Source organism: Pristiophorus japonicus, chromosome 18 (assembly GCF_044704955.1).
Source record: "Pristiophorus japonicus isolate sPriJap1 chromosome 18, sPriJap1.hap1, whole genome shotgun sequence".
Lineage (NCBI taxonomy): Eukaryota > Metazoa > Chordata > Chondrichthyes > Pristiophoridae > Pristiophorus > Pristiophorus japonicus.
The window spans coordinates 49,985,276-49,994,405 of record NC_091994.1 but is presented as its reverse complement, the minus strand read 5'-3'; the positions used below and the strand labels follow the sequence as shown (position 1 = coordinate 49,994,405).

Genomic DNA, 9,130 nt, shown 5'->3' with positions numbered 1-9,130 from the left:
TCCTATGCCTCAGTGAATACATTGATTGTATCCTGAAGTTCAGCCTCTGTGCACAGATGCAGGCATCGTCCGGATATTGCAGCTCAATGACAGAAGTTGGTGTGGTCTTGGACCTGGCCTGCAAGGCAGTGTAGGTTAAACAGCTTCCCACATGTTCTGTAGTTTAATTCCACTCCAGCGGGGAGCTTGTTGATTGTGAGGTGGAGCATAGTGGCGAGGAAGATTGAGAAGAGGGTTGGAGCGATATGCAGCCCTGTTTGACCCCGGTCCAGACGTGGATTGGGTCTCTCAAGGATCATGGCCTACATGTCGTGAAGCAGGCGAACTTTTGGGGGCATTCGAAACGGAAGAGGATGCTCCATAGACCCTCACGGTTGACAGTGTCAAAGGCCTTTGTAAGATTGAAAAAGGCCATGAATAAGGGCTGGCGCTATTCCCTGCATTTTTCCTGCAACTAGCACGCTGCAAAAATCATGTCTGTTTTGCCCCGTAGGGGACGAAATCCGCATTTTGATTCCGGGAGGAGCTCCTCGGCCACAGGGAGAAAACGATTGAGGAGAACTCTAGCGACAACTTTTCCAGTGGCTGATAGCAGGGAGATTCCCCTGTAGTTGCTGCAGTCGGACTTGTCCCCCTTTTTAAAAATGGTCACAATCACTACATCTGAGATCTCCCGGCATGCTCTCCTCCCTCCAGATGAGAGAGATGAGGTTATGTATCTGCGCCAACAGCGCCTCGCCGCCCTATTTTAGCGCCTCAGCAGGGATTCCATCCGCACCCGTAGCCTTGTTATTCTTGAGCTGTTTTATGGCTTTGCCAACCTCGTGCAATGTTGGAGTTTCACTGAGGCGGTGGTGGGTCGCATGCTGCCGGATGGAATCAAGAACACTCGAGTCAAAGGCAGAGTCTTGATTGAGGAGATCTTCAAAGTGCTTCTTCCATCGGGCCCTGACAGCCTCGGTATCCTTGATCAGTGTTTCCCCATTCTTGGCCAGGAGTGGGATGGGGCCTTGGGAGTTTGGGCCGTAGGTGGCCTTGACTACAGTGAAGAATCCTCACACATCATGACTGTCGGCCAGTTGTTGTATCTCCTGTGCTTTCTCCATCCACCACCTTTTCTTTAGGTCGCGAGATTTTTGTTGGACCTGAGCCTTGAGCCGTCTGTAATGTTGTTTTGCAGCTCCCGAGTTGGGCTGTTGCTTGAGGCTCAGAAATGCTTTGCGTTTGTGATCTATTAGTTCTTCGATCTCCTGATAATTTTCATCAAACCAGTCCTGATGTTTTCTGGTTGAGTGACCAAGTGACTCTTCACAGGCACTGGTAAAAGAGGCCTGGAGGGCAGACCAAGCGCTATGGAGATTCAGCATCTCAGGGTCATCAAGGCATGCCACATTGGCTGTGAGGCGCTGGCTGTATAGGGCTCTCTTAGCTGGGTCTCTAAGTGCCCCAGCATTAACTTTTTTGCGGAACTGCTTCTGCTGTCCCCTCTGCTTTGGGGCTATGTTAATGTTGATGATGGATCGGATTAGGCGGTGGTCCGTCCAGCAGTCGTCAGCTCCTGTCATAACACGAGTGATGCACACATCCTTGCGATCCCTGGCTCGGGCAATGACATAGTCAAGCAGGTGCCAGTGTTTGGAGCGAGGGTGTTGCCACGATGCCTTGTATTTGTCCCTCTGGCGGAACAGGGTGTTGGTAATGAGTTCATGTTCTAGGCATTTTGTCAGGAGTAGGGTACCGCTGGAATTGGCTTTCCCTACCCCCTCTTTGCTAATCACGCCTCCCCAGAGGGCTGTGTCTTTGCCAACCCTGGCATTAAAATCACCTGAGGATCAATATGTTGCCCGTGGGTTCACGGGACAAGGATGTATTGAGGTTGGAATAAAAACCCTCTTTAGCCTCATCCATTGCATCGAGTGTTGGGGCGTACGCACTGATGACTGTGGTGCATTGGTTCCGAGATAGGGTGATTCGGAGAGTCATGAGGCATTCGTTGACCCCACAAGGGGAGTCTTTGAGGCGGTCGACCAGCTCATTCTTGACGGCAAAGCCAACTCCATGAAGGTGGCGTTCTGCCTCTGGTTTCCCTTTCCAGAAGAAGGTGTAACCTCCACCATGTTCCTTAAACTGGCCTTCCCCTGCCCGCCGGGTCTCGCTTAGGGCAGCGATGTCAATGTCAAAACGTCTGAGTTCCCGGGCAACTATGGCGTTCCGGCTTGTTGCTGTTGGGATTGTCCATGAGGGTCCTGACGTTCCAGGTCCCGAACTTCATACTGACTAAGTGGAAGATGCCTGTACGTGAGTCCTTTTAACGTGGGGTGGCCGCTGCACACTGACAACCACACGGGCTTAGCTGAGCAAGGTCTTGGTCCAGTGGCAAGGGGGTCCAAGACAACTGGAGACCAGGCACTGCTCTATAAGCCTAATTGCCTACGGCGAAGTGTTGGCTGCAAGCTCAGCGCCGGGTAGTGCCATTGATGGTAGATGGCCCAAGGCTAGGTTGGGGGGCAGGCATTAGGAAGGTGACTTCCAAAGTTATTTAAAAAGATTAAAAGTTGATAAAGGTTTCCAATTTATTTCAAAAGTTTCTAAGATTTGTTAAAAATCTAAGATGTAAATCAATAATAGATTATAAAAGTTACCCCAATTTAAAAAGTTTCTAAAAGTTGTTTAAAGTCAAAGATGGAAATTAATAATAGATGTTTAAAAGTATTTCGGTTGAGAGTCTAAAATGTAAGTTTTAAAAAGTACTCCTAAATTGTTTAATAAGTTTAAAAGTTGGCTAAAAGTTTAAAAATTATTTAAAAGTTGGTTGGGAGTATGAGTACGGGCCCCTCGGCCAGTTCGGCGCCAGCCTTGGAGTCCCTTCGGCGCATTGAGCGCCGGCCTTGGATTTGCTTTGGCCGGCCCCACACCCCCAAGTCCCCCTGGCAGGTTGTCTCGGAGTCCCCTTGGCCGGTCAGACACCCTCCGAATCCAGTGTTCCCCCCGGGCCGGGCGGCCGTGGACCGAGCGCTTCTCCCGGGCCGGCCGACCGATTGGAAGATGCCGCACCGAGTCGGAGCCGCTTCCTGCGATGTGAAGACGATGCGGAAACACCAGCAGAGATCTTTTGGTCCGGGCTGGGTGGGGGCAGAAGTGGCCGGCACGCGGTCCCTTCGGCCAGGGACAGAAGGACACAGTCAGTCTCCGGCTCAGCTGCTGAGGTTGGGCCGCGTCTCTGGTCGATATCCCGCTGGAGGTGGAAGGTGAGCCGGCTTGAAGGTGCTGGTGTCGGTGGTCTGGGCGCGGCTGGTGTCCCTGGAGCTCCGTTGGGCTGGAGCCCCTGCTCTCTTGGTGTCTCCGCCCCGAGACACACCTGCCCCGTGGCGATGAGGTAAAGTAGGGATGGGACAGGGTGGACGTGGCAGGGATGAGAATTCGAGGATTGTCCTGGAATCTCCATGAAATAAAAATGACTCTCCAGGACTCGGCTGTGAGCAATCTGGGAGAAAAATCACATCAATACTTTTTTTTTTTTATTGTCGTTCTTTCCCCTCATTTTGTTTCTTCATAATATATTGATAATACAAATATTGGAAATGGGGAAAACAGGCTGTTGGATTGGGCAGGCTGTTTGGAGGAGGGAGAAGTGAGGAGGGTAAAGTAGGGTGGTGGAGGGAGAGTTGAGAGGGGGGAAGAGGTTGAGAAATGGGGTATGAGAGGGGTGGGAGAGGGTGACACTAGGTGGGAGAACGAGATGAGGTGAGAGAAAGAGATTGGGTGGGAGATGATTGAATGGGCGAGGAAGGAGCTGAGGTAGAAGAGGGAGCAGTTGGAGTGGGAGATGGGGTGGAAGATGGAAGTGTAAAATGGTAGTGATGAGGTACAGGGAAAGATGAAGGAGGGAGTAAGAGAGATGAGAGGTATAAAATGATACAACTGAGTACTGTATGCAATGAGTTAGTGTGACCTTAGCTCGTTTAATTAAACTCCAGAGTGCTGGTACAGCGTGGGAGGCCTGCTTATATACCCGTGCTCCCAAGGGATGCTGGGATCCCTTGGGACTCCAACAAGTAGGCCCTCTGGTGGTGGTGTGATACAGGTTGCTAAGAGTTACATACATAACATCAATCCCTCCCAAAGTCAATAGTACACTTATTTACAGGGTGAGACGATCTGGGGCTTTTCGCTCCCTTGTCGATCGTCTCGGTACAAATGCAGGTGTGGGTGAGTTGGTTGGTTCTTTGCTGGGCTGCTGGGCAGCTGGCCTTGCTGGGCTGCTGGGTGAGTTCGGCTTCATGGTCAACCGTGATGTTGGTTGCCAGTTGTGTGTGTGTTGGAGGGTCAAAGTTGGTGGTGACCTCTTCGGGTTGCTCGTGGCTGTTTATGAACCGCAATTTGCTTTGGTCCAAATGCTTTCTGCACGTTAGTCCATTGGCCAATTTGACCTGAAACACCCTACTCCCTTCTTTGGCTATGACTGTGTCAGCAAGCCATTTGGGATCATGTCCATAGTTGAGTACAAATACAGGGTCATTGACTTCAATATCGCGTGACAAGTTTTTGCGATCATGGTACATGCTTTGTTGATGCTGCCTGCCCTCGACATGATCATGGAGATCAGGGTGGACAAGAGAGAGCCTTTTTTGAGCACCCTTTTCATGAGCAGCTCAGCTGGGGGAACCCTGGTGAGCGAGTGGGATCTGGCACGGTAGCTGAGCAGGACTTGGGACAGGCGGGTCTGCAGGGAGCCTTGACACATATTTCAAGTTTTGCTTGATGGTTTGGACTGCCCGTTCTGCCTGGCCGTTGGATGCGGGCTTGAACGGGGAAGATGTGACGTGCTTGATCCCATTGCGGGTCGTGAATTCCTTGAATTCAGCACTGGTGAAGCACGGCCCATTGTCGCTGACTAGGGCATCGGACAGGCCGTGCGTGGCATACATGGCTCGTAAGCTTTCGATGGTGGCAGTGGACGTGTTTACAGACATTATTACACATTCAATCCATTTTGAATAAGCATCCACAACAACCAAGAACATTTTGCCTAGGAATGGGTCCGCAAAGTCAACGTGGATCCTAGACCACGGTTTGGAGGGCCATGATCAGAAACATAGCGGTGCCTCTTTGGGTGCATTACACAGTTGAGAGCAAGTGTTGCATTGCCGTACACACGACTTTAAGTCTGAGTCGATGCCGGGCCGCCACACATGGGACCTGGCTATGGCTTTCATCATTACTATGCCTGGGTGGGTACTGTGTAGGTCGCGTATGAATATTTCCCTGCCTTTCTTAGGCAAAACCACGCGATTACCCCACACAAGACAGTCCGCCTGTATGGACATTTCGTCTTTGCGCCTCTGGAACGGCTTGATCTCTTTCTGCATCGCTGCTGGGTGCGCTGGACCAGCTCCCATGGAGGACACAGTTTTTTTTACCAGGGACAGTAAAGAATCCTGGCTGGTCCAGGTCCTGATCTGGTGGGCTGTAACAGGTGACTTTTCATTTTCGAATGCATTCATCACCAAGAGCAAGTCTGCAGGCTAAGCCATTTCCCCCCCCGGTGGTGGGCAATGGTAGCCGACTGCGAGCATCAGCGCAGTTCTCTGTGCCTGGTTTGTGGCGGATTACATAGTTGTATGCCAACAACGTGAGTGCCCATCTTTGGATGTGGGCAGAGGCATTGGTGTTAATCCCTTTGCTCTCTGAGAATAGCGATATGAGCGGCTTATGGTCAGTTTCTAGCTCAAATTTGAGACCAAACAGATACTGGCGCATTTTTTTCACCCCGTAAACACATGCCAGAGCTTCTTTTTCAATCATGCTGTAGGCCCTTTCGGCCCTGGACAAACTCCTAGACTCATAGGCGACTGGTTGCACACACCCGACCCTGTAGGACAACGCATCGCAAGCTAGCACTGATCGTTTACAAGAGTTATACGGAACAAGCTGATTGTTGGAGCATAACAGTTTTCTGGCTTTCTCAAAAGCAGCCTCTTGTAATTTCCTCCATACCCTTGCGTAGCACATGTAGGGGTTCTAGCAAGGTGCTTAACCCGGGTAGGAAATTACCAAAATAGTTGAGGAGTCCCAGGAACGACTGCAGCTCCATCACGTTCTGTGGTCTCGGCGCGTTCTTGATGGCTTCCGTCTTGGCGTCGGTGGGTCTCATGCCGTCTGCCGGGATTCTTCTCCCTAAGAACTTGACCTCTGGCGCCAGGAAAACACACTTCGAGTGTTTCAACCTGAGTCCCACGCGATCTAGCCGACTTAGAACCTCTTCCAGATTCTTCACGTATTTGATGGTGTCCCGACCAGTGACCAGTATGTCGTCCTGGAAAACCACGGTGCGCGGAACCGACTTTAGCAGGCTCTCCATGTTCCGTTGGAAAATTGCCGCGGCCGAACGAATCCCAAACGGGCATCTGTTGTAGATGAACAGACCTTTGTGCATGTTGATGCAGGCCTTTCGAAGATTCCTCCAGCTCTTGCATCATGTAGGCCGAGGTCAGGTCCAATTTGGTGAATGTCTTTCCTCCAGCCAGGGTCGCAAATAGGTCGTCTGCCTTGGGTAGCGGGTACTGGTCCTGTAGCGAAAAATGGTTAATCGTTACTTTGTAGTCCGCACAAATTCTGACCGTGCCGTCGCCTTTGAGACCCGGAACAATCGGACTGGCCCACTCATTGAACTCCCCCGGCACGATGATGCCTTCTCGCTGCAGCCTGTCCAGCTCAATTTCCATTTTCTCTCGTATCATATATGGTACCGCCCGTGCCTTGTGGTGATGGGCCATGTACCGGTGGATCTGCACCTTCGCCCCCGAGAAACTTCCAATGCTTGGCTCAAACAACGACGGGAATCTGCCCAGAACCTGGGCACATGAGGCATCGTCGACGGACGAAAGCACTCGGATGTCGTCCCAGTTACAGCGGATTTTTCCCAGCCAGCTTCTGCCGAACAGTGTGAGGCCATCCCCTGGCACAATCCATAGTGGGAGCTCGTGCACTGCTCCATCATTGGAGACTTTTACTGCTGCGCTGCCAATAACAGCGATCAGCTCTTTGGTGTAAGTTCTTAGTTTGGTGTGAATGGGGCTAAGCTTGAGCCTGTGCGCCTTGTTGCTCTACAGCCTGTCAAAGGCCTTTTTGCTCATTATAGACTGACTCGCACCCGTGTCCAGTTCCATGGATACTGGAATTCCGTTCAGTTCAACTTTTAACGTGATCGGTGGACATTTTGTGGTGAAGGTTTTCAGGGTTTGCAGCTCGTCTGCACATTCACTGGAGGTGTTCCATTGTTCTACAGCCTTTGCACGCATAGTGTTTGAAGTGGCATTGATGGGCTAGATGATCACCTCCACAGTGCCAACAAGGTTTTAACTGCCTCACATTAACGATTGATGGCAGATTCTGGGTCATCTGAGGTCGTGCAGCTGCCGGCATGTACATTCTGCCATATGCATTCCTGCTTGAAAACGACGTTACTTTGTGTACAGTACTGGCCAAAACCTCTTTATACTACGAAATTTGTTTGGTGTTATCGCTGCTAGACATAAATGCCTGGGCTATCGTTATGGCTTTGCTCAGGTTCGGTATTTCAACAGTCAATAGTTTGCGAAGGATAACCTCGTGGCCAATGGCAAGCACAAAAATGTCTCTTAGCATTTGCTCAAGGAATCCATCGAATTCGCAATGTCCTGCAAGGTGCCTTAGTTCGGCGACATAGCTCGCCACTTCCTGGCCTTCCGACCGTTGACACGTGTAGAACTAATACCTCGCCATCAAAACGCTTTCCTTCGGATTTAGGTGCTCCCGGACCAGCATACACAGTTCTTCATTGGATTTGGTTGTTGGTTTCACCGGAGCTAGAAGACTCTTCATGAGGCCATAGGTTGTTGCCCCACAGACGGTAAGGAGGATCATCCTACATTTGGCAGCGTTCTCATCCCCTTCCAGCTCGTTGGCCACAAAGTATTGGTCGAGTTGCTCCAAGAAGGCCTCCCAATCGTCCCCGCCTGAGAATTTTTCTAGGATACCAACAGTTCTTTGCAGTTTTACGTGGTTGTTTGTTATCTCATCGGCAATTGTTACGCTCATAATAAAGTGATACAACTGAGTACTGTATGCAATGAGTAAGTGTGACCTTAGCTCGTTTAATTAAACTCCAGAGTGCTGGTACAGCGAGGGTGGCCTGCTTATATACCGTGCTCCCGAGGGCTGCTGGGATCCCTTGGGGCTCCAACAGGTAGGCCCTCTGGTGGTGGTGTGATACAGGTTGCCAAGGGTTACATACATAACAAGAGGAAAGAAAGACTTAGATTTATATAGCGTCTTTCACGACCACTGGATGTCTCAAAGAGCTTTACAGCCAATGAAGTACTTTTGGAGTGTAGTCACTGTTGTAATGTGGGAAATGCAGCAGCCAATTTGCGCCCAAGCAAGAGAGCGGGAGAGATAAGGGGATGGTGAGGGGAGAGATTTGCCTCAAAGCCTCCTTGATAAAATGCAACATCCCCACCGACACCTGGGAGTCCCTGGCCTATGACCGCCCAAAGTGGAGGAAGAGCATCGGAAGGGCGCTGAGCACCTCGAGTCTCGTCACCGAGAGCATGCAGAAATCAAGCGCAGGCAGCGGAAGGAGCGTGCGGCAAACCAGTCCCACCCACCCTTTCCCTCAACGGCTGTCTGTCCCACCTGTGACAGAGACTGTAATTCCCGTATTGGACTGTACAGTTCCCGTACACTTTACACCGTACACCTTAGAACTCACTTTTAGTGGAAGCAAGTCTTCCTCCATTCTGAGGGACTGCCTATGATGATGGTGAGGGGAGAGATATCGGTAGGGGAGGGAAAGTTGGTGGAGGTGGGGCACTTCATATTTTAGATCTGCCTGTCTGTGATGTGCCAGCTTTACAACAATTTAAATAATCAGCAATAAACCCCCTTCACTGGATGGGAATAATCAGAAACGAGTCCCTCCACTCTCTGCCTCAGATGGTGAGGTGGGAAAGAGTTCGGATTGAAAGAGTTTGAATGTTGTAATGTGGAGCCTGCACTCAGGGTTACTTACAGCTCTGCGATGGTGGTATAGTGGTGAGCATAGCTGCCTTCCAAGCAGTTGACCCGGGTTCGATTCCCGGCTATCGCA

At 50.8% G+C, this 9,130-nt stretch overlaps 1 non-coding gene across 1 annotated transcript; it reads left to right on the top strand.

The window, feature by feature from the left end:
• Positions 1-9,058: 9,058 nt before the first annotated feature.
• Positions 9,059-9,130, top strand: trnag-ucc (transfer RNA glycine (anticodon UCC)). The gene has a single exon. It is a non-coding gene; the product is annotated as a tRNA-Gly (tRNA).